This window comes from Triturus cristatus, chromosome 4_1 (assembly GCF_964204655.1).
Source record: "Triturus cristatus chromosome 4_1, aTriCri1.1, whole genome shotgun sequence".
Taxonomy (NCBI): Eukaryota; Metazoa; Chordata; class Amphibia; order Caudata; family Salamandridae; genus Triturus; species Triturus cristatus.
The window spans coordinates 270,461,346-270,480,278 of record NC_140585.1 but is presented as its reverse complement, the minus strand read 5'-3'; the positions used below and the strand labels follow the sequence as shown (position 1 = coordinate 270,480,278).

The 18,933-nt window shown below is 46.3% G+C and overlaps 1 protein-coding gene across 1 annotated transcript in view; it reads right to left on the bottom strand.

Annotated features, from left to right (window-relative positions):
* The window catches only part of LOC146854247 (V-type proton ATPase 116 kDa subunit a 4-like), a 2,520,670-nt gene that overhangs the window by 389,902 nt on the left and 2,111,835 nt on the right, over positions 1–18,933 (bottom strand). The gene's annotated exons all lie outside the window — the stretch shown is intronic.

Sequence of the window (18,933 nt, the reverse complement as noted above, 5' to 3'; positions counted from 1 at the left end):
CCATACGTTGGCCGGACGGCCAAATACCACTTCGTAAGGGCTAAGTCCCAAACGAGAGTGTACTGCAGTTCTGGTGGATAGCAGTGCTAACGGCAAAGCATCGGGCCAATTGAGTCCTGTACTTGCTTGAACCTTTGCTAATTTTAATTTCAAGGTTCTGTTGTAACACTTTACTAAACCCGCTGACTGTGGGTGATTTGCCGCATGGAACTTTTGCTTGATGCCAAGACCAGCACAAACTTTTCTGCATGACTTGGCCAACAAATTCGCTCCCATTGTCACTCCAGACAATGCGCGGCAAACCAAACCTGGGGAAGAATTCTTTTAGAAGGATTTTAGCCGTGGATTAAGCTGTGTTGTCTTTTAGAGGATATGCTTCTATCCATCTTGAAAAGGCGCATACTACCACCAGAACATATTTGAGGTTGTTGCATCGCTCCATATGAATGTAATCGATTTGCAACACCTCAAATGGATATGTCGGAGGAGCAAAGTGACCTGCTGGAGTTGGGGTTCCCTTTCCCGGGTTGTACATTAAACAAACAATACAGTGCTTTACTACATTGTCTGCACATTTTAGGATATTCTCATTTTGCCACACTGGAGCTAGAAGTTTACAAATGCCTTTTGCACTTAAGTGGGCTGGACCATGTGCCATAGTAACCACTGGGAGAACATAGGCATCTGGTAACAGCCAACGTTGATGTTCAGATAATTCCACCCAACAACCTATCTCATCTAACATTCCAGTACTTTCTTTCCACTTGCTTATCTCGCTTTCTGAAGCCTCTTTCTGAATCACTTTCACGCTTTCCACTGTATTCTCACACATTCCTCTCTCTCTGACCCAATTCGCAGGACCTGCTACAAACATTCGACTCGTTAAATCTCTCGCTGTCTTCCTTGCTATTTCGTCTGCAAATGCATTTCCTCGACCAACATCATCCCTAATCTTCTTGTGTGCACTACATTTCACTATCGCTATTTGGGTGGGTAAGGCAAGTGACTCGAGGAGATCAGTCACTAACTGACCATGTTGTATTTTGGTGCCATGTGAAGTGGGGAAACCCCTTTCCCTCCAGAGACGCCCAAAGTTGAACGCTACACCAAAAGCGTATTGGCTGTCAGTGTACACGTTCACTCTCTTCACTTTTGATAATATACAAGCTCTCGTCAATGCTATCAATTCTGCTGCTTGCGCTGAATTGTGTCTAATGCGTGCAGTTTCCACAATAGTATGTAAAGTAGTTACAGCATAGGCTGAAACCGTATCTCCATTAGGCATCTTAAAACAAGAACCATCTACCCATAGAGTCCCATCCGGATTCTCTAACGGTGTATCTCTCAGGTCAATTCTCCCTTTTGTCTCTTCCTCAGTACGGAAGAAACAATCATGCTGATCCTCAACACTCTCTTCATTTGGAAGGGGTAACAAAGTAGCTGGATTCAGGGTATTACATCGTTTGATGTGTATGTGACTAGCCAACAGCGTCAGCTTGTAACCTGTTAAACGAGCACTTGTAAGATGCTGTGTTTTCGTTCTGTTTAACAAAGTATCCACTGCATGTGGCACCATGACAATGAGAGTGTTATCTAACACTACTCCAGCAGACTGTCGGATAGAAATTGCTGCTGCTGCTGTCGCTGTGAGACAACTGGGCAATGCTTTAGCTACGGGATCCAGCGTAGCCGAAAAGTAGGCACATGGCCGCTGTTTGTCTCCAAATTGCTGCGCTAAAACTGATAATGCACAACCTTCTTTCTCATGAACATAGAGCGTAAAAGGCTTAGTGTAATCTGGGGTGCCTAGTACAGGAGCAGAACAGAGAGCGGTACGTAACTCAGTGAAACTCTTTTTGGCACTCATCAGTCCATGGAAGGGGCTGAGGCGTATCTTTTAAAGTGAGTGCCAACAAAGGTTTGGCTATTAGAGAGAAGTTAGGGATCCACTGTCTACAATAAGAAGTAATACCCAGAAAGGCACGTACTTCCCTTTGTGTGGATGGTACAGACATTCATGCAATCGCCTGAATTCGTTCTGGTGTCAATCGTCGTCCCTCCTTTGATAGGAGATGACCCAAGTAGGTAACTTCTCGACAAACATATTGTAGTTTGGAAGGTGAAACCTTGTGATTCAGCTTAAACAAGTGGCGCAACAAAGCAATAGTGACATCTTTGCAGATATCTTCTGAATCAGCGGCGAAAAACAAGTCTTCCATATATTGGATAAGAGCAGCACCAGATGGCAAATGAAAAGTATCAAGATGACATTTTAAAGCTTGACTGTAAATGGAGGGACTTTCACAATAGCCTTGGGGTGCGCGCTTAAACCAGAAGCTTCGACCTCCAAGAGAGAAACCAAAAATGTCCCTACTCTCTTCTGCAATGGGAATACTGAAGAAGGCATTCTTCAGATCAATAACAGAAATCCAAGTCGCTGTGGAAGGTATCATTGTCAACAAAGCAGTGATATCTGGAACAACAGGGAATTGTGGAATCACAATTTTGTTTACTTCTCGCAGATCGATTACAAAACGGTACACAGGAGGCTGAGAAGGATGAGTGCGTTTAAGAACAGGTAGAATAGGACTATTACATGTGTTACCTCTGGTTTCTTCAACCACACCCTTCTGAATCAGGTCATAAATGATTCCCAAAAGCGCTTTCTCACCTTCGGCAGAAATTCCATACTGTGGGATGCGCGGTAATTCAACATTAGGCTTGAGAGTAACAACATAAGGTGGAATCTCAAGACAACCCACATCGTTCGGACCCGTGGCCCAAAGCGTTGTTGGAAGAGAAAGCAATTCAGGAGGAAACTGGTCTTTGGACAAATACATTGGGGAGACCAATTTCTGTCCTAGAGTAAGATGTACGCCAAAAGGAGAACAATATATCGTAGCATGCATTCTTTTCAATAGGTCTAGACCCAACAGATTCTCACCACAACCATTCGTTAACAGAAGTGGAGCTTCCAAATCATAAGGACCAACCGAAATAGGCAAAGGGCAAGAAACTGGATTGCGAACAGGGGCGCCAGAAAATCCTACAGAAACATTCGCTAAGCCAGACGAAGGTGCCCCAGGGAGTTTAGAATGAATGATAGAACTTCTCATTGCTCCAGTATCCAGAAGAAATGGCTCTGAAACACCCATTGTAGTGACGTTAACATAAGGACCATTTTCATCTACTGGGATTGGCACAACTCCCTTACTTTGTCCATGGCTGTCCTAATTGGCATGAAGACTCTCATTCTTGCCTTCAACATAATGGTCTTCATTGTAATACTGTGTAGACCTCACAGTTTGCTGATTAAAGTAGTTCACGGAATTGGGAGAAGGAAGGGCACGCTGTTCTTGAGTCAACATACCCCGACCTCTACCTCTGTTTACTGAATGGAGGCCACCACGACCTCGTGGAGCAGATAATGCTCCATTGCGCTGCAATAAAACTGCACAACTATTCTTAAAATGACCTACCTCTCTACAATAGGCACATTGATTAGGACCTAACAAAGGTCCCGGATTGTATGGCTCAGGTTTTTGATACAACCTCTGAAACTGCGGAGGCTGCTGAATTTGAGGCTGAGCATAACGTGGCGGATAGGCTTGTTGCAAGAGAACCTTCGTCTTTAATTCTTTCGTCTTTTTCTCTTGCTTTTCTTTTTCTTCCTTATCTCTGTTCTCGTAATATTGTGCAGTAGCCAATATCTGGGCAGAAGAAGAAACAGCCCATGAACTTTCTGAATCCTTTAATTTATGTGATAGCTCGGGAAGCAAATTGAATACAAATTTGTCCACGAATAATCGCTGTCCACCCTCGGTAGCCATGTCCTGACCACTGTGGTCGATAAATGTCTCCTCGAAACGAGTAAAGAAGTCAGAGACACTTTCATCTTTCTTTTGTTTGCATGCTGCTAATTTATCCCAATTAACTCTCAGTGCAGGCATCATAGTTTTCATTAACGTAATAATTCTACCAGGAAGTTCCGAGATCAGAGCGTCAGGCTTTGCGCCACCCACTTGATCTCTATCTGTATTAGTTATAACATCCCAAGTAGCACCTAGTTCCTGTGCGTGATCCTCTCTACGAATCTTAGCCCATATTGTCTGTGGGACTACATTACCCATTAGCATATCAATATCTGCTAGATTAATGATACAAGCATCAATTGTCTGCGATAATTCTTTGTAATAACCTGCAGGGTTCTTACGAGGATCTGGTAGAATCTGCTTAAGGGCCAAAACTTCAGATCTCTTCCAAGGAACATGTACCCATATACGTTGGAAATGAGCAGGAATAGGTGCATTACCACCTACAGCCGCAACTGCCTCCTTCCATACTGGAGGAACCTCTCTCATAGGGTAATTTTTCGACGTCAATTTAACCGACGATCAGAATCAAGAAAAATCTGAGAAAACAATAAGGATCTATAAGAGATAAGCGTCCTTACAGCTTCCTCAACTTTAGAACCTACAATAAGTCCTTTTTCAAAATCAGTCTGAACATTTAACAGATCTTGTGAGATCGGACTCGAACTCATATCTTCCCATTCTTTAATGAGAATATCGCACATTACTTTGAAAACATATCTTTGCATAGGTGCATTCCATTGCAAAAAGGTAGGCATAATATCAAGCACACTATATTGTGGACCCTTCTTGATCCATCTTCATGCAAGAGAGTCTAGCTTCTCTCGTTCCTCAAAATCTGGGAACTAACTACGAGATTGTCTTCGAGCAAAAGCCGGAGACATATTTAAAGCTTCAAAGAAAGGAGATAGCATACCAGTGACAGTGTCTGTGAGACGCTTACGCACAGACGGTGAATTAGACATTAGAACTGGAGACAGAGTATTAGGGGAACTGACAGGAGAAGAACCGGAAATTGCAGGAGGAGCAGAAGGCAAAGGAGAGCTAAGATCAGAAGATGAAGGCAAAGAAGTTGAGACTAACGGTAAAACCGGCAAGGGCAGTAATACTGGAGGAGGCAAATGCTGAAGAGCCGGAACCGGCGGAGGTACCACTTGCAGCTGAGCAGGCTGTAACAGCTGAGGTACATTGGCATTTTGCGCATAGGGCGGAGGCAACCTTAATAAATGGGACATTAGGGGATCTTCTTCTATATCTTTCTTATTATCAGAAGGAGAAGCAGGCAACACCGGATAGCATTTGTCTATCGCCATACGATGTTGTCTTTCTGAAATTTCAGTCGCGTGATCAATTTAATCATTTTTTAACTGTTGGGCAGCCTGTATAATTGTCATACCCTGTGCTTTCCTATCTCGTTTCGCTTGTTTAATTTCTTTCTGTTTGGCTTCCTTACGCCAAAGGCGGAAAGAGTCAAACATTGCCGGCCGGGCTTTTCTTTTGAACAAAACTGCTTCCAAATTATCTAGCACATCTGGATCAAAACTACCGTTTTCTGGCCATTTGAGAACACCATCTTTCTTTGTGTATCGAGTCCATGTCTCGTTAAAGGCAATGGGGCCGATACCATGTTTTGAATAGAGCTCATATGTGGGAGTTCCAACCGAAGGAATCGGACAAGAGTCCTCAAGTCGGGAGTCCCTATTACAACCAAGACAACAAATTCTTCCAAACTTAGTCAGACCAGGCATCTCGAGATGTCTTCCGGACTGTTCAGAAACTTCAAGGGAGTAAAACTCAGTTTACGCAGCACAAATGCACTTACCCTCGGCTTTATCTTTTGCAAAACATAAATCTAAGGAACCTAAGGAAACCAAACACAGAACAAAATTGTGGGCGCGACCCACGAAGATACTTAACTAAGGACGTCTTCTTCCCCCAACAGAGGCCCGTCTATCGTCTCGCCTTACCATACATCATCAAAGGAATGGGCCAAAGCAGGGCGGCAGTCAGGGCAGCGGTCGTCAGTAGCTGTCAGGAAGGAGTTACCGCGCTGCAAAAGACCTTCGGACCACTTTCGACATACAGGGGTCGCTTAATGTGGCTCGCGAACCCTCCGGAATTTTCTTGCGGGGTTCCTCACGACCTTCGAGCAGAACCGGTACCACTGAAGCCGCCCAACATTGGGCGCCAGTTGAAGAACCAGACCCTTTTGGGCCTGGCGGCACAAGGTACGCCCTATGTCTCCGGAGTTCTCCTGCTTCGCTACACAGAGACACGGGACACTCTGTCGGCGTTAGAAGATCAGATTTATTTAGCTGCAGCTAGTACAGTTATCCTAGAAGTAGATAAAGTAGGTTCTCGGGAGACTGCCACTTCACTCTGTGGCGCATCAGATTAAATACTATACAACGATGCAATTATTAACGAGATACACTCCCAGAGCATATAAGAAAGAGCCAATAGGGAAAGTGGGAAAACAAAGCGGAACCAGTAGGAAAGGTTCGAAAACAGAAATATCAGATGACTCGAAGAGACCTCTCCTCCAACTGTGTTTGTCACCCCACCCTCAAGCTGATACATTAACAGATTCATAACTAACTTGCAGGTGGAGAGATACGTTTGTGTGTATTGGAGGACAGTCGTGAAACAAGAGAATGCTAGCAGGAGACAGTGAAGGCCAGTCGATAAGATAAAGTCAGGAAAGAATAGTGTAAACCAACAGATAGTTGAAACAGGGATTAGAAAAGCCAGACAGGGATTAGTGTACTCGGCTAGTTCTAACACCAGCTTTGCAAATAGAGGCCGAGGGCGTATTTCGACACCAGGCTACAGAAAAAGCAGAATAGACTTTGTTCGCCGTGCTGCCTGAGTGATGGCAACACAAAATGGCGGCGGGTCACAAAATGGCGGGTCGATTCGATCGTGATCGAAAATCGAAGTTCCTCAAAGCAGTGACTTGAGAGCTAGGTGAACAGCTCTCAGCTCCAACAGATTGATGTGATATCCTCACTCTGCCTCTGTCCAAAGGCCTTGAACTTAAAGCGGGCCCATATGAGATCCCCAGCCCCAAACGGAAGCGTCTGTGATGATTGTCTGAGCAGGAGGGTCCTGGTGAAATGGAACTCCTTTCAGGAGGTGAGAACTTTTCATCCACCATCTGATGGAATCCTTGGCCGATTGGGAGAGAGACACACGGTCTTCCCAGAGACCCGATGTCTGCATCCACAGGTCCTCCAGAGATTGCTGCAGAGGACGAATGTTCAATCTGGCGTTCGGTACGATGAAGATGCATGACACCATTGCCCCCAGAAGCGATGAAACTTGTCTGCATGTGGGGTATTGAGAGATGAGGAGATTGTGACATTTCTCTCTGATTGAGGATAACCTCTCCTCCGAAGGACACACGCTTGCCTTTACGGTGTCCAATGACGAACCCAGGTAGTGGATTTTCTGAGTCAGAGTGAAGATCGACTTTTGAAGTGAACCTGTAGGCCCAATTTATCCAGTAGATGGTGACCAGCTCTTCAAGAGCCAGTCGTCCAGATAAGGGTAAATGAAAATCCTTTTTTTGTGAAGAAAAGCTGCCACCACTGCCATGCATTTCAAAAAAGTCTGGGGGGCTGATTTGAGCCCAAACGGGAGAACCCTGAATTGAAAATTCTGGTGAGCAACTCGAAAACGCAGAAACATTCGATGTTTCTTGGACACCGGAACATGGAAGTAGGCGTTCTGCAAGTCTATAGCACACATCCAATCTCCTTGATGTAGGTGAAGGAAGATTTGATGCAGGGCTAACATTCGAAATTTCTCTCTGTGGATGAATATGTTCAATAATCTCAGGCCGAATATTGGTCTGTATTCTCTAGTGGGACCTCTTTTCTGCACCAGAAAATAACGGGAATATATACCTTGTCCTTGATGTTGAACAGGAACGGTTTGTATGGCATTTTTCAGTAGAAGACTGTTCACCTCCTCCTGCAACAAGAGGTGATTTGGAAAGCATTTGCCTCGTGGAGGAACTGATGGAGGTGGGGATTTGAATCTGAGCAAATTGCCTTCCACTCTGCCAGGTGAAACAAGATACTTCCTCCCACTGGAGTGGCTAACGGGCATGGAGGAAGCCATTGCTCATTGCTTTGCTGGCGGCTTTGATGTGAACGCTGGCTGTCTCGTAAGCCTCTTTCCTCTACCAGGTCTCCTCTGATGGTAGTGTGACCTGGGCTGATGTTGTTGCTCGGCAGACCACTGAGGGGTTTGAACCCTCTGCTGAAAGGAATGCCAGTCGTAAGGACGGAACCTTCTTCGGAATTCCTTCCTCTTCTCCAACCCAACGGCCTTAAACACGTCCAGCTCCGTCTTCATTTTGGACATTTCATCGTCCGCATGAGATCTGAAAAGCGAGGAGCCATTAAACAGAAGATTCACAATCCTCCGTTGCGCGGCCGGTTTAAGGCCAGTGAGACGCAACCAGGCTGAGCACCTCAAACAGATGCAGTGGGAATATCCGTGTGCAGCAAGATCGGATGAATCTACCGCTGCACTAATCACCTGATTCGCTACCAAGCCACCTTCCTGAAGGATTTCCTGGAAGTCTTGTTGATCTTCCTGTAGGAGAGTATTTATTTATTTTTATTTTACTGATTTGTAAAGCGCATGGCTGCCCGTGAGCGTCCCAGCGCTAATGACAAGAACCTGCTGAGGGAGGCCCTCATGGAAATAGCCAAGTTTTAAGTGCTCTGCGGAATGAGAGAAGATTGGGTTGAGCTCTAAGGTTAGGGGGGAGAGTGTTCCATAATTTGGATGCATTATACGAGAACATTCGACCACCCGAGCGGGTTTTCTTAATTCTAGGTACAGAAGCTAGATTGCAGTTGGAGGATCGAAGCGTTCTAGTAGTGGTGTGAGGTGAGATGAAGTTTTGGAGTATAGGGGGGGCCTTGCCATGTAAAATTTTGTGAGTGGTACAGAGAGCCTTAAATTGTATTCTTTCCTTGATGGGAAGCCAGTGTAAGGCATTTAAGGATGGTTTGGCTGAGCAGCGCCGATGGGTTCCTGTGAGGATGCGAGCTGCGGCGTTTTATATTGTCTGAAGTTTAGACAGTACTTTTTTGGGGGCGCCCAAATACAGGGCATTCCCATAGTCCAGGCGGGACAGTACAAGACCGTGAACAAGGAGTTTGCGGGACTGTGCCGGGAGTAGGGGTAGAATTTTCCTGGCCGATTTTAGGAGGCCGTAACACGTACCAGCCGTTTTCCTTGCCTGGGCTGAGAAGTTGAGGCCTTCGTCTAGCCATATCCCCAGGCTCTTAATTTTTTGTTTAGGAACAGGGGGGGGACCCATGGTTGGGGGCCATAAGGATGTGGGGTGATAAAGAGATTTGTTACCTAGAATCATTATCTCAGTTTTGTCGTTATTTAATTTGAGATGGGAAGTATTCATCCACTTTGTTATTTCAATAAGGCAGGTTTGGAGGTTGGAGAGGGAGTGGTTTTGCTGGCTTAAGGATACCACCAGCTGAGTGTCGTCAGCGTAGGTCAAGAGCTTAATTCCGAAGGGAATGACGACTTTCTCAAGGGGGGACATATAGACATTAAAAAGGGTCGGGCTCAAAGATGAGCCCTGAGGGACCCCGCAGCTGATGGCCGTGGGTCTGGATGTGAAGGTGCCATCGGCCACCTGGAAGGATCTGCTCTCAAGGAAGGATTTTAGCCAGGCCAAGGCCATACCTGCGATACCAAGGTTACTGAGCCTTTGGATCAGCGTTGAGTGGTTGACGGTGTCGAAGGCAGCACTGAGGTCCAGAAGGATCACTGCCACTGATCCTCCTGAGTCCATGATTTTCCTTGCCTCTTCGACTACTGCCAAAATTGCAGTTTCTGTGCTCTGGCCTGGCCTGAATCCTGTTTGAGAGGGTTCCAGTAGTCCATTAGTTTCGAGATGGTGGGAGAGGCTGAGGTTAACATGCTTCTCGGCTATTTTACTAATGCCTGGGAGCAGGGAGATCGGTCTGTAGTTACCCAGTTCCAGCGGGTCAAGATGAGGTTTTTTGAGCAGAGCTTTAACCATTGCTCTTTTCCAGCTAGGAGGGACGATGCCGAGGGTGAGTGAGCTGTTAATTAGTTTAGTCAGATGGGGTAGAATGGTAGGTCCGACTAGTTTCAGGGTGTTGAGTGGAGCAGGGTCAGTGGGGCTACCACTTTTGATGGAATTGAGTATAAGAAGAGTGGTGTCAGTTGTCAAAGGAGTGATGTCTGACAGCAAAACAGTGGTTGCTATTTGTGGGTGAGGGGGTTGATCAGCATCAGGGGGGCCTGAGTAGGCGTCCGGGGAGGTAGGGGGAAGGGATTTAATAATGTTGGAGATTTTTGAATTGAAGAATTCTGCGAGTTCATTGCAGCGAGTGGTTGAGGGTTCTACCAAAGGTGGGGGCTCCGGCACTTTGAGGAGTTTCTTGGCTATTTGAAACGTTTCTCGTGATGAGTTGGTAGCTGATCTTATTTTCTCCTCAAAGTAATTGACTTGGGCGGCTTTAAGTGCTTTTTTGTAGATAAGGAGGGTTATTTTATATTCAGTTTTTTTTGTGGGATCAAAGTTTTTTCTCCAGTCTCTTTCTGATCTCTTGCAGGTTTTTTTTAGACGCCGTAATTCACTCGTGAACCAGGGGGAGGTGGCTTTGTTCCGTGGGTTACTAGAGATTTTTTTCGGGAGGGTTTTGTCCAAGGTATCGTTTATCCAAGCTGCGAATTGTGCGTCAGCGCAAATAGGGTTAGCATCAAGTTCCGGGGGGGAGCTCTCTAGAAGATGTTTCCAGGTTTCTACATCTAGTTTGGTCCAGGGACGAGAAGGTTTGCTAGGAGGGGCAGTAGAATGTGAAGTACGGATTAGCTGCCAGTTAATTGGGACTAAAAAATGGTCAGTCCAGGGTACTGGAATGGGATCGAGGACAGTGAGATCGGTGATGTTGGTAAATACCGGATCTAACAAATGTCCCTTTGTGTGAGTGGAAAGATGGCCTAGTAGCTTTAGTTGTAGAGTTTCGAGATCTGCTATCAGGTCGGCAGTTGGTTTGGCTTCCTTGTTATCGAAGTGGATGTTCAGATCACCCAGAATCAGGCATGTAGGGTTGGTCGCTGCCAGTGTGTATGTATGCTCCATAAGGGATTCGCAAAATTGACCTAGTGGTCCTGGAGGGCGGTAGATGAGAAAGCCTGATATAGATTGACACGGGGAGACCTGAATAGAGAACTTGACGTTTTCACAGTCTAGGAGTGGGCTGCCTTGAAGACGACAGGAAAAGAGGTCTTTGTGAATTATGGCAATACCCCCACCTTTTCCCTTAGGGCGGTCCATGTGGTGGATAAGGAAGCCAGGAGGTAAGGAGTTTATAATGTCAGGATCAGAGTCCGGTCCTAACCATGTTTCTGTTAGGAAGAGAACTTCAAGGCCATAATTTTCCAGTAGTTGGTAGATTTCTATGGAATGCTTGGGAAAGGATCTGCAGTTGATTAAGGCCATACATATCGGGGTAGGGGAGGGGTTTTTAGGTGAAGTGAGTGTGAATCTGTACGGGCAATGAGAGCATCGATTGAGGGGGTGATCCCCGAGTACGCTATGTTGGCATGAGTCAGGTATCTTTTTATTAAGGTGAAGTAAGGTGTCCCTTGCGTAACTGCGCGTTTTATCGGCGGTTATAGGTGTAGGCTCTGGCTCTGCTGTGCCTAGCGCGGACGAGCGCAGACGAGCTTGCCTTAAGCGCGCCTTCGGCGCGCCATCGGCGCGCCCGCTGCGCTCGTCCGCTGCGCTTCCTGCCCAAACACATGCTTTATAGATGGTGTTGTGTGCGTTGGAGGTTGGGCGTGGCCACCAGGGGTGGGCGTGTCCCGTGGCTCCTCGAAGAATGCAGGGTAAGTGCTGGGGGGTCAGTGAGGGATGTTAAAAAACAAGTAATATACAGTTTTAAAATTAAGTTTCTTTAAGCAGCGCGACTCCCGGCTTTCCGCCTCAGGAGGTTCGTGTTACAGTGAGGCGCTGGAGATCAGCGTGCACTGTTATACCTGGCGAGGGTGGGCGTGTCCCGTGGCTCCTCGAGGCAGGTAATGGTGGCGGGAGAGCAATTTCAGCCCCTGACAGCGTTCCGATCGGCTGTTCAAGAATGCAGGGTAAGTGCTGGGGGGTCAGTGAGGGATGTTAAAAAACAAGTAATACACAGTTTTAAAATTAAGTTTCTTTAAGCAGCGCGACTCCCGGCTTTCCGCCTCAGGAGGTTCGTGTTACAGTAAGGCGCTAGAGATCAGCGTGCACTGTTATACCTGGCGAGGGTGGGCGTGGCCACCAGGGGTGGGCGTGTCCCGTGGCTCCTCGAGGCAGGTAATGGTGGCGGGAGAGCAATTTCAGCCCCTGACAGCGTTCCGATCAGCTGTTCAAGAATGCAGGGTAAGTGCTGGGGGGTCAGTGAGGGATGTTAAAAAACAAGTAATACACAGTTTTAAAATTAAGTTTCTTTAAGCAGCGCGACTCCCGGCTTTCCGCCTCAGGAGGTTCGTGTTACAGTGAGGCGCTGGAGATCAGCGTGCACTGTTATACCTGGCGAGGGTGGGCGTGTCCCGTGGCTCCTCGAGGCAGGTAATGGTGGCGGGAGAGCAATTTCAGCCCCTGACAGCGTTCCGATCGGCTGTTCAAGAATGCAGGGTAAGTGCTGGGGGGTCAGTGAGGGATGTTAAAAAACAAGTAATACACAGTTTTAAAATTAAGTTTCTTTAAGCAGCGCGACTCCCGGCTTTCCGCCTCAGGAGGTTCGTGTTACAGTGAGGCGCTAGAGATCAGCGTGCACTGTTATACCTGGCGAGGGTGGGCGTGGCCACCAGGGGTGGGCGTGTCCCGTGGCTCCTCGAGGCAGGTTTTGGTGGCGGGAGAGCAATTTCAGCCCCTGACAGCGTTCCGATCGGCTGTTCAAGAATGCAGGGTAAGTGCTGGGGGGTCAGTGAGGGATGTTAAAAAACAAGTAATACACAGTTTTAAAATTAAGTTTCTTTAAGCAGCGCGACTCCCGGCTTTCCGCCTCAGGAGGTTCATGTTACAGTGAGGCGCTAGAGATCAGCGTGCACTGTTATACATGGCGAGGGTGGGCGTGTCCCGTGGCTCCTCGAGCCAGGTAATGGTGGCAGGAGAGCAATTTCAGCCCCTGACAGCGTTCCGATCGGCTGTTCAAGAATGCAGGGTAAGTGCTGGGGGGTCAGTGAAGGATGTTAAAAAACAAGTAATACACAGTTTTAAAATTAAGTTTCTTTAAGCAGCGCGACTCCCGGCTTTCCGCCTCAGGAGGTTTGTGTTACAGTGAGGCGCTAGAGATCAGCGTGCACTGTTATACCTGGCGAGGGTGGGCGTGGCCACCAGGGGTGGGTGTGTCCCGTGGCTCCTCGAGGCAGGTAATGGTGGCGGGAGAGCAATTTCAGCCTCTGACAGCGTTCCGATCGGCTGTTCAAGAATGCAGGGTAGGGTCTGCTTTCTATGTTCACCTCCACTTTTTGCTTTTGCTTCACTGGTTTTCGACTTAGATGTGGCTGTGGGCCTGCTTATCAGACCCACAGCCCAGCTGTTCTTTCTCTGAACTAATACTATGTACTTTAGGTGCACAACCCAATTGGATAGGATCACCTTATTGGCTCCTGTACAATGTACCTTAGGTACCCAGGGCATAGGTGTACCCTAGGCCTACCAGGGGCTGCAGCATGTATTATGCCACCCCTGGCCTGGCCTTCCATTATGACACAACTGGCTGATCACTCAGCTGGGGCAAGGTCGTGTAATCACCCCTTGCTTAAGTGTAGTATTCCTATACCTACCCTATATATAGACACATGTGTACCTATCAGCCACTCCTATGGCAGGCCTTAACAATCCTGGAGGCAGAGTGCTTGGTAACATGTGAGATGGTGCTCTAGCATGAGCTGAGCCTGTCTGCAGCTTTCGGAACCATGTCCTTATAGCTGTTCTATGATATAGCCTACCATATACTCTTAAAGTGCCTTATAATCTTAAACGGTTATGGTAACTATGGTTTGGCTTTATCGAAACATGTCGTGTAAGGTGTCTAACACTTTGGAATAATACCCCCATACCATTTCTGGCAATGAGGATATTATTCCCCCCTTCTAGAGGGAGAAGACATGTTGAAACCTACTTACCCGGTTAAAGTTAACCAGAGCCCCAGCATCACAAAATGGATGCTGCTGCCACAGACACAAGTCTGACCTCCTGCTGCTGGGAGTCCTTCCAGCGAGGGAGGCTTGGACAATAGGTTTCCTGCCTTGGGAGGTGCGAGCACCACCCTAGACAGGATTTAGTGTATTGGGGCAGGGAGGGTTGAATGAAACGAGACACTGCCTGGGGCACACAAGGTGTCCCATGCATAGTCCAGTTCAAACCGGTGCTGGGGCACTCCAGCCCCAGCTCTGGCGCGAAACTGGACAAAGGAAAGGGGGTGTAGCCACTCCCCTTCCTGGTCCCACCCATAGGAGGGACCTTGCAGGTAGCCCAGCCCATTAGCCCAGTATATTAGTAGCTAGTTGGGCCCTGCTAAATTAGAATAACCTGAATCTGCAACTTGAACAGAAACTCTGGACCTTCGACATTCGACCTCAGGAAGAAGACTGAAGAAATCTCCCTAACTGACCATGTTGTATTTTGGTGCCATGTGAAGTGAGGAAACCCCTTTCCCTCCAGAGACGCCCAAAGTTGAACGCTACACCAAAAGCGTATTGGCTGTCAGTGTACACGTTCACTCTCTTCACTTTTGATAATATACAAGCTCTCGTCAATGCTATCAATTCTGCTGCTTGCGCTGAATTGTGTCTAATGCGTGCAGTTTCCAAAATAGTATGTAAAGTAGTTACAGCATAGGCTGAAACCGTATCTCCATTAGGCATCTTAAAACAAGAACCATCTACCCATAGAGTCCCATCCGGATTCTCTAACGGTGTATCTCTCAGGTCAATTCTCCCTTTTGTCTCTTCCTCAGTACGAAAGAAACAATCATGCTGATCCTCAACACTCTCTTCATTTAGAAGGGGTAACAAAGTAGCTGGATTCAGGGTATTACATCGTTTGATGTGTATGTGACTAGCCAACAGCGTCAGCTTGTAACCTGTTAAACGAGCACTTGTAAGATGCTGTGTTTTCGTTCTGTTTAACAAAGTATCCACTGCATGTGGCACCATGACAATGAGAGTGTTATCTAACACTACTCCAGCAGACTGTCGGATAGAAATTGCTGCTGCTGCTGTCGCTGTGAGACAACTGGGCAATGCTTTAGCTACGGGATCCAGCGTAGCCGAAAAGTAGGCACATGGCCGCTGTTTGTCTCCAAATTGCTGCGCTAAAACTGATAATGCACAACCTTCTTTCTCATGAACATAGAGCGTAAAAGGCTTAGTGTAATCTGGGGTGCCTAGTACAGGAGCAGAACAGAGAGCGGTACGTAACTCAGTGAAACTCTTTTTGGCACTCATCAGTCCATGGAAGGGGCTGAGGCGTATCTTTTAAAGTGAGTGCCAACAAAGGTTTGGCTATTAGAGAGAAGTTAGGGATCCACTGTCTACAATAAGAAGTAATACCCAGAAAGGCACGTACTTCCCTTTGTGTGGATGGTACAGACATTCGTGCAATCGCCTGAATTCGTTCTGGTGTCAATCGTCGTCCCTCCTTTGATAGGAGATGACCCAAGTAGGTAACTTCTCGACAAACATATTGTAGTTTGGAAGGTGAAACCTTGTGATTCAGCTTAAACAAGTGGCGCAACAAAGCAATAGTGACATCTTTGCAGATATCTTCTGAATCAGCGGCGAATAACAAGTCTTCCATATATTGGCTAAGAGCAGCAACAGATGGAAAATGAAAAGTATCAAGATGACATTTTAAAGCTTGACTGTAAATGGAGGGACTTTCACAATAGCCTTGGGGTGCGCGCTTAAACCAGAAGCTTCGACCTCCAAGAGAGAAACCAAAAATGTCCCTACTCTCTTCTGCAATGGGAATACTGAAGAAGGCATTCTTCAGATCAATAACAGAAATCCAAGTCGCTGTGGAAGGTATCATTGTCAACAAAGCAGTGATATCTGGAACAACAGGGAATTGTGGAATCACAATTTTGTTTACTTCTCGCAGATCGATTACAAAACGGTACACAGGAGGCTGAGAAGGATGAGTGCGTTTAAGAACAGGTAGAATAGGACTATTACATGTGTTACCTCTTGTTTCTTCAACCACACCCTTCTGAATCAGGTCATGAATGATTCCCAAAAGCGCTTTCTCACCTTCGGCAGAAATTCCATACTGTGGGATGCGCGGTAAGTCAACATTAGGCTTGAGAGTAACAACATAAGGTGGAATCTCAAGACAACCCACATCGTTCGGACCCGTGGCCCAAAGAGCTGTTGGAAGAGAAAGCAATTCAGGAGGAAACTGGTCTTTGGACAAATACATTGGGGAGACCAATTTCTGTCCTAGAGTAAGATGTATGCCAAAAGGAGAACAATATATCGTAGCATGCATTCTTTTCAATAGGTCTAGACCCAACAGATTCTCACCACAACCATTCGTTAACAGAAGTGGAGCTTCCAAATCATAAGGACCAACCGAAATAGGCAAAGGGCAAGAAACTGGATTGCGAACAGGGGCGCCAGAAAATCCTACAGAAACATTCGCTAAGCCAGACAAAGGTGCCCCAGGGAGTTTAGAATGAATGATAGAACTTCTCATTGCTCCAGTATCCAGAAGAAATGGCTCTGAAACACCCATTGTAGTGACGTTAACATAAGGACCATTTTCATCTACTGGGATTGGCACAACTCCCTTACTTTGTCCATGGCTGTCCTAATTGGCATGAAGACTCTCTTGCCTTCAACATAATGGTCTTCATTGTAATACTGTGTAGACCTCACAGTTTGCTGATCAAAGTAGTTCACGGAATTGGGGGAAGGAAGAGCACGCTGTTCTTGAGTCAACATACCCCGACCTCTACCTCTGTTTACTGAATGGAGGCCACCACGACCTCGTGGAGCAGATAATGCTCCATCGCGCTGCAATAAAACTGGACAACTATTCTTAAAATGACCTTCCTCTCTACAATAGGCACATTGATTAGGACCTAACAAAGGTCGCGGATTGTATGGCTCAGGTTTTTGATACAACCTCTGAAACTGCGGAGGCTGCTGAATTTGAGGCTGAGCATAACGTGGCGGATAGGCTTGTTGCAAGAGAACCTTCGTCTTTAATTCTTTCGTCTTTTTCTCTTGCTTTTCTTTTTCTTCCTTATCTCTGTTCTCGTAATATTGTGCAGTAGCCAATATCTGGGCAGAAGAAGAAACAGCCCATGATCTTTCTGAATCCTTTAATTTATGTGACAGCTCGGGAAGCAAATTGAATACAAATTTGTCCACGAATAATCGCTGTCCACCCTCGGTAGCCATGTCCTGACCACTGTGGTCGATAAATGTCTCCTCGAAACGAGTAAAGAAGTCAGAGACACTTTCATCTTTCTTTTGTTTGCATGCTGCTAATTTATCCCAATTAACTCTCAGTGCAGGCATCATAGTTTTCATTAACGTAATAATTCTACCAGGAAGTTCCGAGATCAGAGCGTCAGGCTTTGCGCCACCCACTTGATCTCTATCTGTATTAGTTATAACATCCCAAGTAGCACCTAGTTCCTGTGCGTGATCCTCTCTACGAATCTTAGCCCATATTGTCTGTGGGACTACATTACCCATTAGCATATCAATATCTGCTAGATTAATGATACAAGCATCAATTGTCTGCGATAATTCTTTGTAATAACCTGCAGGGTTCTTACGAGGATCTGGTAGAATCTGCTTAAGGGCCAAAACTTCAGATCTCTTCCAAGGAACATGTACCCATATACGTTGGAAATGAGCAGGAATAGGTGCATTACCACCTACAGCCGCAACTGCCTCCTTCCATACTGGAGGAACCTCTCTCATAGGGTAATTTTTCGACGTCAATTTAACCGACGGATCAAAATCAAGAAAAATCTGAGAAAACAATAAGGATCTATAAGAGATAAGCGTCCTTACAGCTTCCTCAACTTTAGAACCTACAATAAGTCCTTTTTCAAAATCAGTCTGAACATTTAACAGATCTTGTGAGATCGGACTCGAACTCATATCTTCCCATTCTTTAATGAGAATATCGCACATTACATTGAAAACATATCTTTGCATAGGTGCATTCCATTGCAAAAAGGTAGGCATAATATCAAGCACACTATATTGTGGACCCTTCTTGATCCATCTTCGTGCAAGAGAGTCTAGCTTCTCTCGTTCCTCAAAATCTGGGAACTAACTACGAGATTGTCTTCGAGCAAAAGCAGGAGACATATTTAAAGCTTCAAAGAAAGGAGATAGCATACCAGTGACAGTGTCTGTGAGACGCTTACGCACAGACGGTGAATTAGACATTAGAACTGAAGACAGAGTATTAGGGGAACTGACAGGAGAAGAACCGGAAATTGCAGGAGGAGCAGAAGGCAAAGGAGAGCTAAGATCAGAAGATGAAGGCAAAGAAGTTGAGACTAACGGTAAAACCGGCAAGGGCAGTAATACTGGAGGAGGCAAATGCTGAAGAGCCGGAACCGGCGGAGGTACCACTTGCAGCTGAGCAGGCTGTAACAGCTGAGGTACATTGGCATTTTGCGCATAGGGCGGAGGCAACCTTAATAAATGGGACATTAGGGGATCTTCTTCTATATCTTTCTTATTATCAGAAGGAGAAGCAGGCAACACCGGATAGCATTTGTCTATCGCCATACGATGTTGTCTTTCTGAAATTTCAGTCGCGTGATCAATTTCATCATTTTTGAACTGTTGGGCAGCCTGTATAATTGTCATACCCTGTGCTTTCCTATCTCGTTTCGCTTGTTTAATTTCTTTCTGTTTGGCTTCCTTACGCCAAAGGCGGAAAGAGTCAAACATTGCCGGCCGGGCTTTTCTTTTGAACAAAACTGCTTCCAAATTATCTAGCACATCTGGATCAAAACTACCGTTT